At 44.1% G+C, this 15,530-nt stretch overlaps 1 protein-coding gene across 15 annotated transcripts in view; it reads right to left on the minus strand.

The window, feature by feature from the left end:
• UBAP2 (ubiquitin associated protein 2) overlaps nt 1-6,720 on the minus strand; it is a 134,146-nt gene extending 127,426 nt beyond the window's left edge. For 4 of the 15 annotated variants that reach the window (XM_064578981.1, XM_064578990.1, XM_064578989.1 and 1 more), the window contains exon 1: nt 6,156-6,266. The gene's annotated coding sequence lies outside the window, so the exon portion shown is untranslated. Of the gene's footprint in view, nt 1-6,155; nt 6,278-6,486 lie in introns of those variants that run through there. The other 11 variants (XM_064578984.1, XM_064578985.1, XM_064578988.1 and 8 more) reach the window with 7 other exon arrangements.
• Between the last annotated feature and the right edge of the window lie 8,810 nt (nt 6,721-15,530).

Raw genomic sequence — 15,530 nt, forward strand, 5'->3', positions numbered from 1 at the left:
ACACAACCCAAAAACTCCACTCCCAGTTACATAGTCCCGAGAAATCTTAAATCTTCTCTTAAAAAAAAGTTTGTTTTGGGGGGAGGGTCAGGTTGTACAAATGTTCACAAAGAGACAAGTAAAAATTTCTCATCACAAAAAACTGGAAATGACACAAACATCCATCACAATAGAGTAAGATGTGACATATCCTTACAGTGGAGTACCATACTACTAAAAATGACTGACAGAATCAACATGAATGAATCTAAAACATTTAAGAGTGAAAGACTGAGGGAGGGCCTGCCTGACTCAGTCAGTAGAACATGGGACTCTTGATCTCAGGGTTGTGAGTTTGAGCCCCATTTTGTGGGTAGTTTACTCTGAATAATTCAAGACTGAAAATAGCAATATTATTTATGGATTATATGGAATAAAAATTATTCTAAAAAAAATTTAAATATATGTATTTTAAGATTTTATTTATTTGAGAGAGAGCAAGCACAAGCAGGGGGAGCAAAAGGCAGAGGGAGAGGGAGAAGCAGGCTCCCTGCTAAGCAGAGAGCCGGACATGGGGCTCCATCCCAGGACCCTAGTATCATGGCCTGAGCCAAAGTTGAGCCAACTAACTGAGTCACACAGGTACCCCTCAAAAAAATTTTTTTAAATAAACCCAAAATGGAGGCTAATGGTTACCTCTGGGAAAGAGGGAAAGGAATGTCCTGGGAAATGACAGGGGCTTTTAGGCAACAGTAATGCTCTGTGTCTTGACTAGTCACTTTATTCTTGTTTTTGAAAACTCTACATGTGTTTTTATACCTCAGATACCTTCTTTGGTATGTATTCTCTACCTCAATAACCATCACGAAGTATAAAAGTATTATCACACTTTAAGTATATGCTTTACATAAAGAAAAAAAAGCATTTCTGGGGTGCCTGGGTGGCGTCTCAACAGTCAAGCGTCTCAACTCTTGGTTTCGGCTGGGGTCATGGTCTCAAGGTCATGGGATGGAGCCATGAGTCAGGCTCCACGGAGTGTGCTTGGGATCCTCTCTCTCTCCCCTGCCCCTCGTCTCGCTCGCTCATGATCTCTCTCTCTAAAATAAACAAATCTTTAAAAAAAAATAAAGGATTTCAGGGGCACCTGGGTGGCTCAGTCAGTCATTTGTCTGCCTTTGGCTCAGGTCACGATCCCACATTGGGATCCGTGCTCAGCAGGGAGTCTGCTTCTCCCTCTCCCCTACTAGTGCGTGTGCGCTCTCTCTCGCTCTCTCTAAATAAAATCTTTAAAAAAAATAAAAATAAAAAATAAAAAAAAAGAAAGGATTTCTACTAAAATGTTAAACCATGATTAACTCATTTTTATCTTTTGATTTTCTTGTATTTTCTAAAATGTTATTTTCTTAGGTCAAACAGTACCAGATAGCCTGACCCTGAAGTTTCAAAAAAGAGGAGGAACAAACTGATTTGGTCTAAGAACAATGTAATGTAAGGCTTGTCAATCAATCCTAAAGCCAGTCTTTTTTTTTCCTAGACCGTATTTCAGCTAAACCTGTATTTTTTTTAGGCCCACTTATTCTCTTGCTTAATGATTTGACAATGCCAAACACTGTTATCAAATGAAAACTCGCACCCTTCAAAGAGCACACATTCCAGCTAGGTAGACACACAATACAGGTAGCACTATGCACCTTGCCCAAGCCCATGAAAAGAGGTTGCAAGGATATTTTAGGTTTTCATCTGCCTGAAAGCAGCATGTTATGTGGCAAGTACAGTCAGAAGGTCTACAACCTCATCAGTTGAGACTGAGCGTTGAGAGTGTTATTGTATGGGGATGAAAGGGCAGGAGGCAGAAAAATAAAATGGAGAGAAAACAAAGGGTGCACAAAGGGTCGGATGCTCAACAGACTGAGCCACCCAGGTGCCCCCATACAGTATAACTTGAAAGTTCCTATGTGACATCTTAGTTAAAAACAGGTTCATAATAACAGTGTTAAAAGAAACAAGGTTACAACAAAAATAAGCCTGAACTAAATCCAAATGAAATTCTCTATAAATCTGATAATCTTCTCATAAAATTTTACATTTTAGACCCACATGTATGTTCTATTGTTTTCAGAGTCCCAAATGAAGAAAAACAAGCTACACATTCCTAACAACTTTTCTAAGAACTCTGCGTAGTCTTAAATGACACACTCCTTTATCGAAGCCCCATCTCAATAAATTCCAAAGTTATGAGTTCCAATTCAATTGATCTCATCACCCAGTATGAAAATGAGTTATCTGAAAATTAAAACTCACTCTAGAATACATGCCATGTCAGCGACAAATTCACAAACCTGGTCTTCAAAAACCTATGCCAAAAAAAATTTTAACTCGGGGCACCTGGGTGGCTCAGTCATTGGGTGTCTGCCTTCAGCTCAGGTCATGATCCCAGGGTCCTGGGATCGAACCCACATCGGGTTCCCTGCTCAGTGGGGAGCATGCTTCTCCCTCTCCCGCTCCCCCTGCTTGTGTTCCCTCTCTCGCTGTCTGTCTCTCTGTCAAATAAATAAAATCTTAAAAAAAAAAAAAATTTTTTTTAACTCAAATAATTTACTTTTTTTTTTTTTTTAAGGTATTTTTATTTTGGGGATGCCTGGGTGGCTTGGTCAGTTAAGCGACTGCCTTCGGCTCAGGTTATGATCCCAGGGTCGAGATCAAGCCCCACATCAGGCTCTGTGCTCAGCTTGGAGTCAGCTTGAGACTCTCTCTCCCTCTGCCCCTCCCCCCACACACACACTCTCTTGCTCTTTCTCTAAATAATCATTAAAAAAAATTTTTAGAGGCCCTGGGTGGCTCAGTCGTTAAGTGTCTGCCTTAGGCTTGGGTCGTGATCCCAGGGTCCTGAGATCGAGCCCCGCATCGGGCTCCCTGCTCAGTGGAAGGCATGCTTCTCCTTCTCCTACTCCCCCTGCTTATGTTCCCTCTCACTCGTTCTGTCAAAAAAATAAAAATCTTTAAAAAAAATTTTATTTTTTTGAAAAATTAAAAAACCCGGGGCGCCTGGGAGGCTCAGTCATTAAGCGTCTGCCTTAGGCTCAGGTATGATCCCAGGGTCCTGGGATCGAGCCCCACGTCGGGCTCTCTGCTTAGTGGGAAGCCTGCTTCTCCCTCTCCCACTCACCCTGCTTGTGTTCCCTCTCTCGCTGTCTCTCTCTCTCTGTCAAAAAAATAAATAAAATATTTGGGAAAAAAAAATTAAAAAACCCAAACCTGATTAATTTGGTTCTTGGACTTAAAAATGAAAAAAAAGGGATTCCATTCCTAAATATTTGACAGTTGGGTCAAAATTATTTCAAAACTAACCACAGGCTTAAATGGTGATATTCCCTATAAGTCTTCCCTCTCTTTGCCTTCCTTCAAGTTACATCTTCACTCTCCTTTGGGGGGGGGGGGAGAAAATAGCTGCTTCCAAGACCTATCAGTGAACCACCACCCTACCAGTCAACACAACCAGTGCCATACACTCCACTTTTAAAGGACACTCCATTTACTTGAATTAACTAGGAGCCAACTAATATTTGCTGACCTCATAGGATTAATAAACAAAATAAAATTTAAGAACACAGAAACTTCACAATCTGTGAATTCATGCAGGCATTCATCAAACAAAAAAAGTGTCTTATAACAACACATCTTAAGTCATCATTTTTAAAAAGGACTGGGAACTTGGGGCACCTGGGTGGCTCAGTGGGTTAAGCATCTGACTCGATTTCAGCTCAGGTCAGGATCTCAGAGTCGTGGGATCAAGCCTTGGGTGGGGCTCTGCACTCAGAGCAGTCTGCTTGTTCCTCTCCCTCTGCATCTCCCTCCCACCTCAGCCCCCTCTCCGCTTGCACACGGTCGAGCTAATAAATACATGAAATCCTTAAAAAAAAAAATAAAATAAAAGGACCAGGGAATCAATACTTCAAGAATAACACTTCCAAAGTAAAGGCTTCACTTCACACCAGTTCAAAATTTCAATACTGGTTTATACTTTCTTCATATAGTGTACTGTTAAAGGAGATAGCAACCAGTTCCCATCAAAACACAGGGGCCTATTGAAATTAACCATTCTTCTCCATGTTCTCCTACCATTTCTCCCTAAACAATAAAAGTCACTCAGGCTAATACCAAGAGACACTGCTGGTGAATACTGCACAGGCTGCATCAGTTACCAGGAAAAGGAAGCGAGGTGTTATTGTTGTTCTAGCCTTGTTCTAAAGGCAGCTCCATGTGACTGCAGCTGGTCCAGCCCACATTTAAAGAGAGAGGCCAGAGGAAACCAGAGCAGCAGGAAACAGGCAGGAGAAGCAATTATCACAACCCTTTCCCATGGCCTCATTTCCATGCCACCACTTCCAGCCATATTTCAATCACAACAAAAAACTCTCCCTTCTCTGAGTTTGAGGGTCAGAAGCAACAAGGAAGCAAACAGGGGAAATCAGAGCTGTGGAAAACTAGCAGGACAGAGGTGGGGGAAATCTCATCACACATGTGAACTAGCCTTACGGAGGAAAAATCAGATGGAACATACTGGAGATAAGCAGAAGAGCAGTGTGGGAAACTAGTCACTTCTGCACGGTAAGTGTTCACAGCAAAGGGAGGATGATAGCCCCAGCCAAGGGGCCCTGCAGGTACGTAAGAGATATTGGTGGACTATAAGACTCTATGGTCTCCAGAGAGTGGAAATTACTCCCTTTCCTGAAACAGGTAAGTACCATCACAATCTAGGCACCCAATGCCAAGGATACAGGAGAACTTAGGTATTAGCTTCATCTTCCTTCCACCATTATTAGACAAACTGACACTAAAAATTGGGATGTACAATACATGACAGAAAGTGAGGAATACACTACTGACATAACTCTTGGTTTAAAAAGTATACCATAGGGCGCCTGGGTGGCTCAGTCGTTAAGCGTCTGCCGTCGGCTCAGGTAAGGATCCCAGGGTCCTGGGATCGAGCTCCATATCAGGCTCCCTGCTCAGAGGGAAGCCTGCTTCTCCCTCTCCCACTCCCCCTGCTTGTGTTCCCTCTCTCGCTGTCAAATAAATAAAATTTAAAAAAAAAAAGTATACCATAAAATTAATTAATTAAAAGTATACCATAATTGAGAAAATATAAAAGGCCTGGGTTCACCCAAAAAGTTAATTATATGCCCTTCGAATAAAAGATGTTTGGATACCTTATAAAGACCTTCAAAAGCTCTCAACTGTTAGGGCACAAAGGGGCTAAAGACAATAAGCCTAACTACTAACAGACCATACACCTCGGACGTAAGTAGAAACCAATACACAACAGAGGGGGTAGTAAGATACAAGATTATGTCAAACAGGAAATAACAGAAACGATGACGGGATCAACTCCTAGAGAGAACAAGGACATAAGATCAAAGTGGCGGCACTTGAGATGCCTGGGCAAAAAATGAGATTGAAAACCGAGGCGAAAAGGTGGGAGAGTGATTCAGAAGCAAAGAAAACGGAAATATAATACACTAAAGAAAGAGTAACATAGAACTTTGGTTTACAGGGTGCTCTCAAAACTATATTTAAAAACTCTGATAAAAACAGACTAGAGGATCCGGGACTGAGGAGAAAGAAACTGAGTCCCCAGGGTCTAACACCAAAACCTCCCAGAATGAAAAGGAGTAGAATCTAACTATTCCTTCGGGTAAACCAAGAAAGGCTACAGAGCGCAGAAGTTGGGCTCTCAGATGTCCAGTCCCAAGACTAGCGACAGGCGTGAAAACGGGAAGGTGGTCAGGACGGGGAGCATCAGCGTGGCGCTGGAGCTCCAGCGGACAGACAGGCAGGGACAGAGGTGGGAGAGAAAACCACACCCTCCAGGGCAGAAACCCGAAGGGGGGAGGGGAAGGCGCCCCCTGGGGTTGGGTGGGGCCAGGCCGACTAGGACCGGAGTAGGCAGGAAGAAGCACAGGACGACCCGCAGGGAGAGGAAGGAAGGAGCCCAGGCCTGGGCATACTGAGGACGCCTGAAGCTGGCGAGGGACGCTTGGCCCGGTCTTCATGAGTGGGCGCTGGGGCAGTATGAAGAGGGTTGGAGGAAAGAAGAGCTGAACCCAGGACTAGAAAGCGCACGCTGCTACGCTCAGGGCTCTGGAACCGGAAAGGAGAGAGAGGGTGCCAATTACCGCTGCTGTTCTCGCTGGACTCGGGACCAGCTGCCGCCGCCGCCGCCGCCGCTCGTTACCTGCCAATGTGCCTCTTACAAAGCAGCGGCGGCGGCAGAGGCGGCCCGGCCCGTCACGTGACCTCTACGTCATGAGCGAAGGAGGAGCCACCACGCGACGCTCGCTCGGGGCTCGTCAGCCCGCCCACAGAGCGCGTCGCTTCCTCCAGCCTCCCACATACCAACTAGGAGAGGCCAACAGCGCCGAGGCGGGGGTAGGCACCGGGAAGGAGCAAATGAGGGAGACCTTATAAAATTTCTCGTATTCAGAGCTGTCAGAAAGGTATACATACCGCATCCAGGATGCCCACAACTGCAGCGTGTCGCGCTATCATGACCTCACAAGGCACCACGAGTCGCTCCCCTGCGGCCGCCTTCCTCTCATCATGTGATGTGGCCCAACCATTCAAAACAGGCCTGGCTTCCCAAACCTTGCGCGGGGGGTATACTATCGCCAATATGCTGCACAGCAAAGGCACCCAACACTGCAGCCTTTCCCTCGCGGGTTCATAGACCTTGCATTTATGACTCAGTGCCCTGAGGCAAAGCCGAGAGGGAAAACGGACAGCAGTGGCTTCTGAGACTAATACCGGCGGGCGCCGCTTGCCAGGTGGCTGAGCGTGGTTCCTGCTGGGAGATGTAGTCCCGGCGGGGGAAGGGGGGGTCCGCTAACACGTTCCCGGGCTCGCGCTCCGCTCCGCCCTCTGCGCGGGAAAACGCCAACGGCTAGCCGAAGTGCCCCGGCGTGGAGCCGGCTTCAATAAGGAAGTTACCCAGGGCAAAAGGGCCTCGGGGCTTCTGGCTTGTTAAATGTGGGCGTTGAATTCTTTTAACAAACCCCCTATGCATGAGTTGATTAACATTTATTGACTGTTTACTTAATGTCAATACAGCAATTTTTACTAAATCTTATAATCAACCCATCGAAGCAGGGATTGCTCCCTGTAAAGAAAGGCTTAGAGGGGCACCTGGCTGGCTCAATCGGTAGGGTATGCTAGTCTGGATCTTGGGGTTGTGAATTCGAGTTCCACCTTAAGTGTAGAAATTACTTACAAAATCTTTTTTTTATTATTCATGAGAGACAGAGCGAGAGAGAGGCAGAGGAAGAAGCAGGCTCCCAAGGAGCAGGGAGCCCGATGCGGGACTCGATCCGAGGACCCTGAGATCATGACCTGAGCCGAAGGCAGACGCTTAACCATCTGAGCCACCCAGGCGCCCTAAAATCTTTTTTTTTTTAAGATTTTATTTATTTGACAGAGAGAGAAAGAACACAAGTGGGCAGAGCAGCAGGCAGAGGGAGAAGCAGACTCCCCGCCAAGCGGAGAGGCCGACGTGGGGCTCGATCCCAGGACCCTGGGACCATGACCTGAGCCGAAGGCAGCCGCATAACCGACTGAGCCACCCAGGCGCCCCTTAAAATATAAAATCTTAAAAAAAATAAAAAAAGGAAGCCTTAGGTTCCGTTGTTTCTACCTGAAGAGAGCAAAACCAGATTTTGTCTCCAATGAATAACCCTCCTCTCAAAGATTTGTTTAACTCCAGGAATTAAGCATAATTGAGGCGATAATGCTTTATACTTGTAGCATGGTATTTTGAAGTTAATTTTTTTAAGATTTTATTTATTAGAGCGAGAGAGAGCAGGAGCCGGGGGGGAGGGTCAGAGGGCGAGGGAGAAGCTGACTTTCCGGTGAACAGAGTGTGGGGCTCCATCCCAGGACCCTGAAATCATGACCTGAGGAGAGGCAGACGCTTAACCAACTGAGCCACCCAGACACCCCAGTATTTTGGAGTTTAAAGTATTTTCCCATTTACTGACCTATTTGATTCTCAAAGGCAGTATCCCAGGCTGGTTAGGTACACGGACTTTGGAATACAGCAGGCCTTGCCTCAACTTGAGCTTCCCTCCTTTGCAATGACACCACTTCACCAGGTTGTGAAAATTAAATGAGATCAGGTAGGGGCACCTGGGTGGCTCAGCTGTTTAAGCATCTGCCTTCGGCTCAGGTCATCATTCCAGGGTCCTGGGATCAAGCCCCACATTGGGCTCCCTGTTCAGCAGGGAACCTGCTTCTCCCTCTCTCTCTACCTGCCGCTCTGCCTGCTTGTGCTCTCTCTCTCTTTCTCTCTCAAATAAATAAATGAAATATTTTAAATAAAGAAATAAAATGAGGTCATGTGAAGTACCTGTTTGGCACCTAGTTAAACCCTCAATAAACAATTATTTTCACACCTGGTATGTACCCTTTGGGCACAGCAGATACAAAAGGTGCAAAGGGAATTAACATACACTGATCTTTGTGCAGGGCACTATACTAATTACTAGCTAACACCCTAGTTACTAATAGACTGTTGTAGTTAAATTACTTGATGAATAACAATCAGAACCTTAACAGTTCTGCTCAGTTCAAGGGAAGCCTTTGTTATAAATCTGAATTGATCAAAGAATGCTCAGGCTGAAACAAAAATTATCATGACCATTCATGTGTAGATGTATCTTATCTCTCCCTTTTGACAATGAGCTGGAATTGTGCCTGGTCAGTTCAGTCTTCCTCCTCTTTGTATTCCTGCTTTATAGAAATGTGTGGGAGAGTCAAAAATAAAACCACCCTTGAGAGGCAAAGACTTTTTTTTTTTCAAAGATTTTATTTATTTGACAGAGAGAGAGACACAGCGAAAGAGGGAACACAAGCAGGGGGAGTGGGAGAGGGAGAAGCAGGCTTCCCACAGAGCAGGGAGCCCGATGCGGGTGCCCCAAGAGAGGCAGAGACTTTTAATGGAAAGTGTACAAGAAAACAATTCTGAAAACAACCTGATAACAAGAGCTGTCTCTGTAGAATGGGAAGGAGGGTTTGTGATGGAGGGTGCTAGTCAAAAGGGACTTATCGGGGTGCCTGGGTGGTTCAGTCGTTAAGCGTCTGCCTTGGGCCCAGGTCATGATCCCAGAGTCCTGGAATCAAGCCCCGCATTGGGCTCCCTGCTCTGCGGGAAGCCTGCTTCTCCCTCTCCCCTCCCCCTGCTTGTGTTCCCTCTCTCGCTCTCTCTCTGTCAAATAAATAAATAAAATCTTAAAAAAAAAAAAAAGGGACTTATCTAATCTATATTTTTACATGAAGAAGGTACTGGTCTTTTAATTAAAGATAAACATCAAGAAAAGAGAGACCGGGGTGCCTGGCTGGCTTAGTTGAAGAGCCTGTGACTCTTGATCTCAGTGTTGTGAGATAGAGCCCCAGGTTGGGTGCAGATTTTCCTAAAAATAAATACATAAACTTAAAAAAAAGAGGGGCGCCTGGGTGACCCAGTCAGTTGAGTGTCTGCCTTCGGCTCAGGTCGTGGTCAGCGAGGAGCCTGCTTCCCCTCTGCCTGCCATTCCCCCTGCTTATGCTCTCTCTCAAATAAATATTAAAAAAAGAGAGAGACCATGTGTTAGTTCTGTGACTTGTACAAAGATACATCACCTTTCCAGTCCCTCAATTTCCGCTTCTGTTATATTCAAAAACATCTGTCTTTTCTGTACCAGGCGTACTATGCTGGATACTTCCGATAAATTACCATTTATCAAGGGAGAAGTCCCACCTCAGAGCTAGGATCAGAGAGAAAAATAAGGGCATCAAAGTCCTAAAACCTCACTGATAATAGTTATTACCACCTGGATGTAATAGAACTATCCTCTCACAATAGGCTCCCCTAGAGGATATCACTACCACCCATTCCCACCCAGCCTGACTGATACATTGACTCTGAAACTTATTTCACATCCTGTGACTGCAAAGAACATCACCATCCAATTCACCAGTTTTTGTTTAAGTACACTTGGCTGGACTACAGTGAGAGCATAATGTGATGGAAAATACACTGGAGAAATTCTCAGAAGCCTGGGTTTTTAAGTCTGTAAACATGGCAGGCAATAAAGAAGGTGGGTGAAACCAGATGTAACCCATCTCAGAAAGAATCAGTAATGGGTAGCTGAGACTTAGGAAGATAAAATCAAAATGTATAAACTCCAAAGCAGAATTTTCGCAATCTAGATAAAGCTAATCACCGATTAAGTTCAAGTCTAATCTCCTGACTTACAGTAAGTGATCATAATCCAATGCATTATACCCTGCAGAAGAATGTGGTAACTGAGTGGGAATGGTCTGTATAGAATCTATTAAAAAAAAAAAGCCTTAAGAAGCAAAAATGTACACCATGCAGGGAAAAGGGTAGCCTGACTAACCAGTACATAGAACATTTTGTTCCCTTTGGCAGGTCTCTCTCTTTAGCAGATAGAGATGAATGATCCATGCTTATTAACCATAAAAATCACCCAAGATTCCCCTACCCATGTTCCATGTCAGGACCAACCTGCTAATGAGAATTGGGCTTCTTGGGGCGCCCAGCTGACTCAGTTGGTGGAGCTTAAGACTCTTGATCTCAGGGTTGTGAGTTAAAGCCCCACAATGGACATAGAGCTTACTTAAAAATAATAATAATAAAAATAAACAAGGGGCACCTGGCTGGCACAGTCAGTTAAGCGTCTGTCTCTTGGTTTCACCTCAGGTCATGATCTCAGGGTTGAGAGATAAGAACCCCATGTCAGGCTCCTTGATCAGCCAGGAGTCTGCTGGAGACGCTCCCTCTCCCTCTGCCCCTCCCCCCATCTCTCTCTCTCCCTCTCTCTCTCTCTCAAGTAAATAAATCTTTAAAGTAGTGAAATTCTGCTTACTTTATATGGCATTGCCAGGTTGATGCAAGACACTGGCTATGAAAGTCCTCAGAAAATAACTGGACTATAAGAATCGTAAGGAATTATTATTACCATGAAGAACATTATTTGATTTCATCAATACTTATATAACCCTGGTCAGTGGTTGAGGTTTGGGTTCTTCCCAAATCCAGGCCTTCCTGGATTCCTGGATTATAGAACAAGGGTCAGCAAACTATATAACTCATAGGCCAAATCCAGCCCATCTCCTGTTTTTCTACAACCCACTAGCTAAAAATTATTAGCCATTTTTTCTTTTTTTTTTTTAAGTAAGCTCTATACCTAATGTGGGGCTTGAACTCACAAACCTGAGATCAAGAGCCCCATGCTCTATTGACTGAGCCAGGCAGATGCCCCAAAGTCTAATTTTGTTGCTGTTGTTTTGTTTTGTTTTGTTTTGTTTTGTTTTAGGTAGGGGAGGAGCAGAAGGAGAAGGAGAGAGAGAATCTTAAGCAAGCTCCACACCTAGCATGGAGCCTGATACAGAGATCATAACCTGAGCCAAAATCAAGAGCCTGACACTTAACCAACTGAGCAACCCAGGTTCTCCTTGTTTTGTCTTAAAGTAAATGCTACACTCAATGTGGGGCTGGAACTCATGATCCCAAGATCAAGAGTCACATGTTGGGCGTGCCTGGGTGGCTCAGCTGGTTAAGCAGCTGCCTTCAGCTCAGGTCATGATCCCGGGGTCCTGGGATCGAGCCCCGCATTGGGCTCCCTGCTCACTGGGGAGCCTGCTTCTGCCCCTCCCCCCTGCTCATGCTCTCTCTCTTAAATAAATAAAATAAAAAAAAAAAGTTGCATGTTCCCCCGACTGAGCCAGTCATGTGCCCCTTGTTAGTCATTTTTAAATGGCCCAAAAAAATCAAAAGAAGAATATTTCATGGCACACAAAACCAAAATTCAAATTTTAGTATAGTAAGTTCCACTGTAACTCAGCCATGATTATGCATTTATGTATTGTCTATGGCAACTTTCATGCTACAATAGCAGAGTTGAATATCTATAACAGAAACCATGTGGCCCAGAAACCCTGAAATATTTACTGTCTGGCCTTTCACACACAAGTTTGCAATCCCTGTTCTAGAAGATTCTGTGTAACCTTAGGCAAGGTACTTAATCTCATCCTGTTTTAGTTTTCTCAAATGCAAAATGGGGATCACAATGCTAGAGGATTAAAAGAGTTCAATGTAGGGGCGCCTGGGTGGCTCAGATGGTTAAGCGTCTGCCTTCGGCTCAGGTCATGATCCTAGGGTCCTGGGATCGAGCCCCACGTCGGGCTCCTGGCTCAGCGGGGAGCCTGCTTCTCCCTCTCCCTCTGCCTCTCCCCCTGCTCATGCTCTCTCCGTGTATCTGTGTGTCTCAAATTAATAAATAAAATCTTAAAAAAAAAAAAAGAGTTCAATGTAATGTGGGGTTTCCATCTTTTTTCTTTTTTCAAAAATGATTTTTTTTTCTTTGAGTAATCTCTACACCCAACATGGGGCTTAAACTCATGACCCCAAGATCAAGAGTCGCATATTCTACTGACTGAACCATCCAGGTGCCCCCGTGTCTTTTATTTTAATCCTTTTTGACTGTAATTTACAAAACCTACAAGAGGAAATACATACATATCTAAAACTGAAAATGTTTTACAAAAAAATACCTATTCATATATTTATGTACTCTGAGGGTTTCAGTACATCCTTCATGTAGCATTCCTTAATGTTCCCATTTTACATAATCATGGTACATTAAACTGATATTTTTCATTTTTTTCTATTTCTGTTTTTTAAAAATAGATAGGGAAGTGGGTGGGGAGATGGATGAAATATGTAATGGGGATTAAGGAGTACACTTGTGATGAGAACTGGGTGATGTATGAAATTGTTGAATCACTATATTTACACCTGAAACAAATATAATGCTGTATGTTAACTTTTGGAATTCAAATAAAAAAAATTTAAAATAGAGGCTTAGACCTAGTTTGTGGCGACATGGCTAAATGCACCAAGAAGGTCAGAATCAGGGGCACCTGGATGGCTCAGTTGGTTAAGCGTCTGCCTTCGGCTCAGGTCATGATCCCAGGGTCCTGGGATCGAGCCCCGCATCGGGCTCCCTGCTCTGCGGGAAGCCTGCTTCTCCCTCTCCCACTCCCCCTGCTTGTGTTCCCTCTCTCGCTGTGTCTCTCTCTGTCGAATAAATAAATAAAATCTTTTAAAAAAGTCAGAATCATGGGTAAATACGGGACCCTCATGGTGCCTCCCTCAGGAAAATGGTGAAGAAGACTGAAATAAGCCAGCACGCCAAGTACACTTGTTCCTTCTGTGGCAAAACCAAATTGAAAAGTCGAGCTGTGGGGATCTGGCATTACGTCTCCTGTATGAAAACCGTCACCAGTGGCGCCTGGACCCTACAACAGCACTTCTGCCCTCACGGTAAAGTCGGCCATCAGAAGATTGAAGGAGGGGCGCCTGGGTGGCTCAGTTGTTAAGCATCTGCCTTCGGCTCAGGTCATGATCCCAGGGTCCTGGGATCGAGCACCGTGTTGGGCTCCCTACTCGCGATGGGAGGCCTGCTTCTCCCTCTCCCGCTTCCCCTGCTTGTGTTCCCTCTCCCTCTGTGTCTCCCTCTCTGTCTGTCAAAAACAAACAAAAAAACCCCAGAAGACTGAAGGAGTTGAAAGACCAGTAGAAGCTCCACCATTTGAAACACTGCTAGCCTATAATAAATGGGTTAACTTAGGTAACAAAATTAAATTTTTTTTTTAAAGATTTTATTTATTTGTTTGACAGAGACACAGCGAGAGAGGGAACACAAGCAGGGGGAGTGGGAGAGGGAGAAGCAGGCCTCCCGCAGAACAGGGAGCCCGAAGCGGGGCTCGATCCCAGGACCCTGGGATCATGACCTGAGCCGAAGGCAGACGCTTAACGACTGAGCCACCCAGGTGCCCCCAAAATTAAAATTTTTTTAAGTAGTTTCAAATGGCCAAAAATGGAACAATCTGAGCAACAAAATAATGATAGTATTTGATTGACTCCAAACATAAATATCCACGAGTCAATACTCATATAAATAAACGGATGAATAGGGGCACCTGGGTGGCTCAGTTGTTAAGCATTTGCCTTCAATTCAGGTCATGATCCCAGGGTCTGGGGATTGAGTCCTGCATCGGGTTCCCTGCTCAGTGGGGAGCCTGCTTCTCCATCTTCTGCTCCCTCTGCTTGTGTTCCCTCTCTCACTGTTTCTCTGTCAAATAAATAAATAAAATCTTTTTAAAAAAATAAATAAATGAGGGGCGCCTGGGTGGTTCAGATGGTTAAGCGTCTGCCTTCGGCTCAGGTCATGATCCCAGGGTCCTGGGATCGAGTCCCGCATCGGGTTCCCTGCTAGGCGGGGAGCCTGCTTCTCTCCCTCTGCCTCTGCCTCTCTCTGTCTCTCTGACTTTCATGAATAAATAAATTTTAAAATAAATAAATAAATAATAAATAAATAAATAAATAGATGAATAAATAGGGATAAGAACTAACTTTTCCTTAGAGAAGAATTCCAATTAGTAAACACAGAAAAAATGAGAGAAATAAAAAATCACCTTTAGAAACACCACAGTCATAATTTGTACCAATGAAAAAGAAATGCACGAAAGTTTTTTTTTAAGATTTTATTTATTCATTTGAGAGAGAGAGTGCACAAAAGTTTGAGGAAAAATTGGGTATGAGCATAGTCTCAAAGTATATCCCTCAAAATATCTATGAATTACTATGGTGAGTTTGTTGGGGTTTGTTGTTATTTTTTTTTAAGATTTTATTTATTTATTTGACAGAGAAATAGCGAGAGCAGGAACACAAGCAGGGGTAGTGAGAGAGGGAGAAGCAGGCTTCCTGCCAAGCAGGGAGCCTGACACAGGACCCTGGGATCATGACCCAAGCCGAAGGCAGACGCTTAACGACTGAGCCACCCAGGCGCCCCTAAACTTGAAAAATCTTTAAAAAAAATACCTAAAAAAAAAAAAAAATCAATTTAGTGGGTTGTGACCTGCTGTTTTTTTTAAACTTACTTTGAAATAATTTTACACCAAGGGCTCCTGGGTGGCCCAGTTGGTTAAGCGACTGCCTTCGGCTCAGGTCATGATCCTAGAGTCCCTGGATCGAGTCCCGCATCGGGCTCCCTGCTCGGCGGGGAGGCTGCTTCTCCCTCTGACCCTCCCCCCCTCATGTGCTCTCTCTCAAATAAATAAATAAAATCTTTTTTAAAAAAAAAGAATTTTACACCTAAAGAAGAGATGCAAAAATAGAAAAGAGAGTTTCCATATACGTTTCATCTTGCTTCTCTGAATGTAAGAAAGCATGGTAAGAAATGAACACGAGGGAAAAAAAAAGAAATGAACAGTAGTACAAAACTTTTAACTAAACTGCAGACTTTATTTGCATTTTTTTCATTTTTCCCATTAATGTCCTTTTTTTAAAATCCCAGGATCCAAATCAAGATACCACAGTGCATTTAGTTGTCATGTCTCCTTAGACTCTTTGATCTGCCTCAGTTTCTGTTATCCTTGGTTTTTTTTTATGATTTTTGATTCATTTGAAGAGACCCTCAGTATAATGTCGCTCA

The sequence above is a fragment of the Mirounga angustirostris genome, unplaced genomic scaffold (assembly GCF_029215605.1).
Source record: "Mirounga angustirostris isolate CCGP_5_RB_7025 unplaced genomic scaffold, mMirAng1.0.hap1 SCAF_15, whole genome shotgun sequence".
NCBI lineage: Eukaryota > Metazoa > Chordata > Mammalia > Carnivora > Phocidae > Mirounga > Mirounga angustirostris.